Source organism: Girardinichthys multiradiatus, chromosome 6 (assembly GCF_021462225.1).
Source record: "Girardinichthys multiradiatus isolate DD_20200921_A chromosome 6, DD_fGirMul_XY1, whole genome shotgun sequence".
Lineage (NCBI taxonomy): Eukaryota > Metazoa > Chordata > Actinopteri > Cyprinodontiformes > Goodeidae > Girardinichthys > Girardinichthys multiradiatus.
The window spans coordinates 39,123,678-39,129,677 of NC_061799.1; positions in this window are offsets into that span (position 1 = coordinate 39,123,678).

Below are 6,000 nucleotides of genomic sequence, written 5' to 3' on the forward strand. Positions count from 1 at the left end.
TGAAAAGCCAGGTGACTCAATTCATTGAAACTATGATGGCCATTCTGAATAATTTTAAATGAATACCACCCACGTCATTCAGAAATTGCAATTACGGCTGAAGAGCTGAATGCTTTTTAAAAGTGAGATTTCAGCGCTGTTGGGGTTTGCACCTCACAAGCACCACTCAAGTTCTGCTAAAGAGGAAATTAACTTGAATTTGCAGCTCTATGTGTTAATTGCTGCCCTTTGAAGTCCAATCCCTTCCAGTTTCACTTTGCCAAATTAAGTAAACTACAAGGGCAAATGACTCAGACATTAAGTAAACCACTGGTCGATTGACTTACTCCCTTCTTTCAGCAAAAGGAGTATTTTAATACCTAAAGATTTGGTTAGTTTGGGCCCTCGGTAGAAAAGGTTTTAGCGGAGAGTTAAATAAACTAAATCTGTAAAAGTACAAATTGTCTCTGATAAAATGCAATTTGTTGTTGAAGTGTGTTCTCTACTCACTGCCTTGTTGTTTTGTCCACATGTGACTATGTTGGAGAGCAAACTGAGTGATCAATGCTGTCTGACACTGGTTAATATTCACAGCTCCAGAAGGCTGTTGGAGGCCTGCTGTCCAACAGACTGCTGAAACAAGAATGACACTTAAAGTTTCTTTGAGAGCGAAGCAGAGATCAAACATGCCGAGGCCAAAAAGAAAGACATAAATTTCACAGAGACTACAAGACACCAGTCTGATGCATTTAGTGCATAAGGAATGTTCCAATCTCAGTTTATGAAATTAACATGACTTTATGTATAAAGTGGTTTGACCTAAAATGCAGAATTTTGTCCAGATGGTTATTTATGTTCCCTGTATATCCTTGTTGACACTGACTGCGATCAATGCATTACAATTGCATTTCTATCCTTCTCTGCAGGAAAATGGCATTGCGCTGCAATAAGCCTAACACACTAAAAGAAAAGCAAAATAAAGACAACATTATATTTTCACACTGGACAGCTGGCTAGCACTTTCATATCAGAGCTGATAGGAAATGTAGGCTAGATCAGCACCACTGATGCTCAAGAAATAACAAAGAAGATTGTGCTGCATGTATAACAAATTAATTTACCTTCATTCATATTTCTAGATCATTTAAAAGTTTCCATTAGGTGGTGCAAGCAGGAAGCTCCGAAGTCCAAATGCGATTAAAATGTGTTTCAACTCCTAAACCGAACTTAAACAAAACATATCAACACTCACTGATACAAAGCCGTGGTCACAAAATCCTGGTAATTATGCATTAGGAAAATCAAACTTATTGGTATTCCACCTTTCATCAACAAGGTCATTCAATGGCCTTTACACATGAGAAATATTGTAAAATATATTGAACAAGTTGCACTAAAACAGAAGAAATTAATGTTAAAAAGTTGCATAAAAATGTGAACAAAATATAAATTGAAACAGCAAATCACAAACGTATAAAATAAACCTGCTAAGAATAAATAAAATAGGATTATGCCTTTACAAGAACATAGACACAAACAGTTTCTGCACATCTTAGGTTTTCAAAGAGTAAGTCTCAGACCTAAGGGGCATTAAAACTAAATGCTATACCTTGTTTAGTCCTGGTCCAAAAAAACTGAGTGAACAAGACTATGATGATCTGAGGCATTTACATGGTTCATACCTGACAGTTAACTTAGAGATTTAGCCCTGAGACAATTTGGTGCCTTATAGATCAACATCAATATATTAACATCTGTCACTTTACAAATAAAAAGACAGTACAGTGATGAAGAAGAACTGCTGGAGTATTATCAGTGTTCCTGGGGTTGGTCATAGCTGCCTTATTTGTTTTTCTTGTTTCAGAAACCATTAGAATAATCTGTTCCCCTGGAACTAAAAGCATTCACTAGATTTCCTGTAGCCTCTTTTCATCTAGCTTTGAATTCTAACAATATTTTTAAAGTTGCTGTAGATTGATTTAGTGACAGATTTTTTCATGTTACTAAAGTGCAGAAAGGTGGAAAAGGTCGGCTAAGTACAGGTTGTCATACATTCAAAGACTGTCACAGACAGCATAAAGACATTCCCAAGCAGAAAATGAACAATAGACACCTGCCACTCTCCCATAAAAAGAGACAGGTAATGACATGCAATTTATCTATTTAAGGCAATTGTAGGATCTCTGCTCCTGCCCTTCTGGTTGGTTCTGGCAGCTCATTGTCTGCAGCTGCAATGCATTCTCCTAATGAGCTCATGGGCTTCTTAAGGTAGCTGCTGATACAGACCTTTGCTGGAACATAACCTCAGTTATGTGGACTCCTGTCTGTCTGCCTATCCGTCTGCCTGCCTGCCTGTCTGCCTGTCGACCTGCCTATTGGCCTACCTGCCTGCCAACATCTGGTAATACTCCCTCCTAAGGACTGCACTGTAAATATTCTCATCACCAGTACTCTCTCTCTCTCCTTGGATTCCTGGGTTTACCTCCTCCTCCTCTGGCTTCTGGACAACTCCAGCTCAAGATTCCTTAAACAAAGTCTACAGTAGAAATTATATCAGTTATCATTGTTTAGTATAAATCATGTTTATGTCTGAAGTCCTACTATAGTTAAGATGATTTCTATTTCCTATTATTGCTTTTAGAGTGTGAAAAAGTGTTTGTGGAAGGTTAAGGAATGCGGTCTGGAGTGGATCACTCCATGCTGATCGAGAGGACATGACAGGCTTACACCAAATATGGGAATGACTACTCTTTTGGGTTGAGATCTCTGTAAGAATTGGCTGAACCAATTCCCGCTTTCTGCTTGTAGGAATGCAAGTTGTAAATAAAAGGCTGGGCACGAGGATTTTTCCTTTGTGAGAAGGAAGTCACTGTTTGGCAGCGGACTGTCTCACCCTTGCAAGTCTAACTTACTTGGTTCACTTGTGTCTTATTTTACACTTGTCTGTGTTTATCAGCTTTTTTTCCCTTTTCTTCATAAACTTTTTCTTTACAAATACATTCAGCTCCTACATATTTAGAAATCAAAGTAAGCAGCATATGGACATTTCCTGATTGCATAATGTCAGCATAATTACTTATGTGTTTTGGTACCACTAATCACTCCTCTTCAATCAGTCCTCCAGTTTACAGTTTATCTGTAAATCTGTGTATTCTCAGGTATAATAGACAGAATCAATGCACTATGTTATTTCAACTTTAAAGTTTTACATTGATTGGTCTTATAGAGTTTGGTATCATCATTGGGAGTAAATAAGTACTTTTATGTTATTTTATCTACCACTCAAAGAGCTTGTATTTTATTTTATTAAAAATAAAACTTAAGTTTTATCAAGCACATATTCAACGTTGTACATCTTATTCCTGGTGGTGGTGCTGCTGCTGGACTGATTGTGGGGACAGCTTCCAGTTAGATGGCAGAAGTAGTTTGTTTTCTTGACTAATCATATGTAGCAAGCTATATTTTTTAATTGTTTGCAATCTTGTTATATATGTCCATTTTTGTTTTGATAATCACATACCTAATGACTTGTCCCCATGAAGCTTCAGGACTCAGTGGCTGCTACCTAATGTGAGGCTACAACAAGTGTGTGTTGAAGCAACACCGTAAAGAAAATTTGATTATTACTGCGGGATTATTCAGTAGTACAGTTTCAAGCTGTTAACAACAAATAAGAAATCAAAATCAATGCAGAGGAAAAATCAAAATTTAAAACGACCTTCAGAACCCTGTTTGTTTGTTCCTTTTCACTTCGTCAGCGAAAGCCCTACAGATGCATGAATTAGATTCAGACCACTGTGAAATTAAAAAAAACTGATGAACTGATGAAGCAAAAACATTTCAAAGACTGAAAGAGTTGAAATGTCAGGAAGAAATGCAAATTACCCCTATAGTGAAATCACCTCATTTATCAGCACCATTTTGCATTTTAAAAGTGGAAAATTGTAATGGATTTCTTACTAAAGAAATGTGTAGTATTGTCAGAATTACAAAAACATCTACAGTACATCAGCTTGCATCAAAAAACAATTGTTTAGTTTCTGCTTAACATTATGTAAACTAATCCAAATGAACAATGATTCTTCCTGAGCTTCCCTTTTTTACTCCATTGATGACTATTTTTATCCATTAATGAGCTTGTTAAAAAAATAAAAGAGGGAAACAGAGTTTCATTAATCCTGAAAATAGGATTTTAATTCAACCATCCTTGATTAAAAATGTTGTCAAATGAAATTCATCCCAGAACAAATCGTCCGTTGTTAAAGAACAGCAGCTCAACTATGATAAGGACATCAATCACGTGGAAAATAATTACCAACCTGGCTGAGTTAGGCTGTAAAGAAGTGAATGATTTTCTAGACATGTTAAACATGAATAACCTGCAGTTTTCTGTTGGTTTACCTGTGATCTAGAGCCATTCATTGAGTGTTTGTTCAGTTCAACTGCATTATGTTTGTTGTCTGTCAGTATAACTGCGGCTCAGAGAAAAAGGAGTGTCTATAAAGAGAGTTCAGTTAGTCAGTACACTGATTGTTCTCACATAATCAATTTGGATTTTGAGTACATCCAAATTATCATTGTGAGACATGACAAAGGAAAATACAAATCCTTTTACATTTTTTAGAACCTTTTTCCACTTCAGAACATGCCCATGTCTTTAAAATTGTGTAAAACCAACAGAGCTGTAGTTGAACATGGTTCTTTCCTGCATACATGTGTCATTTTACACTTGAATTCATCTTTCTGTTAGTAATGTACACAAATCAGGGCTGAATTACATCTTACAATTACATCTACATATTTGTTTTTTCTCCTAAAATGGATATTTCAATAGTTGCAGAAGTATATTCATAGGACTAGTCTCTGAAACAGCAAAAGCTATATTAACATGGTAATAATGAAAGTAACCATACAACAGAATAAAAAAATAAGAACACAAGATATACAACAAACAGAATTTTACAAAAATCACTCTACAAAACAGAGGTTTTCACCAGTAAAAACACCAGTTTTTGTACCTGAAGTAGACATTAGGCATGTTTACATGAACATAAGCATTTGGAATAAAGAGTCAATCTGAATAAAAAAAGGGTCATTCAAATATTCTGATTTGATTTGGCTGAATTTGAAGGAAATTGCATTCCGAATGACATGAGTTGGTTTATGTTGATCCACAATCTGAACCACGTCCATGTAAATACTTGTACGGATCTCCTTCTGATAGTGCAAACAGACATGACTGCACACGTGTGCCATATGTCAACTTACGCATTCATCCACTGGTTTCTGGTCTTTGGTGGTCCATTATACCTGGAGGCAGCAGAATACTTGGAAGGATGTTGATTTCCTTCCTCATCCTGTAATGCAGGAACAGCAGCATCATGGGTTGCTGAGCTTGTAGCTTAATGATGGAAAGCATTAACGCCTCAAGCACTCTGAGAACCTGGGGTGGGTCTATTCTGGGCACTCAGAACCAACAAACTTCCCTGTTTCTTTTCAGTAGCCTGGAGGCGGAAGTACAACTTCTTCTTCTTTGGTCGTTTTTGTGAAATGTGAGAATTTCAAAAGTGCTTCTATTCTGAATGAAGCGTGTTGCATGTAAACACACGTCAAAATCAGATTATTTGTTGTGGATTATTTTGCTGCCGTATAAACATATATTCTGATTTGTTTTTCAACCCAAAAATATTTCAATCCAATCAGGAAATTTCGCATGTGTAAACATAACTTGTCAGTTTATCTGAGGAACGTTTGCACAGAATTCATTGTGCAGCTAAAACAAATATTTGTTTTTCAGGTTCCTTCACATTTCTCATTTAAATATTGGATACTTTCCAGTCTCAAGTTTTATTTTTTTTTCTAGCAGATTTATGAACAATTTGGATATCCGAGTACCTTGTTGCTTTTATGAAACTACATTATACTTAAGTTGGCTTCTGTTTGGCAGTGTGATAAAGGTTGCTTTTTGACTAATACCTGCTCTGTTTTAAAAATCTATAACACATTTCACTACACTCAGTC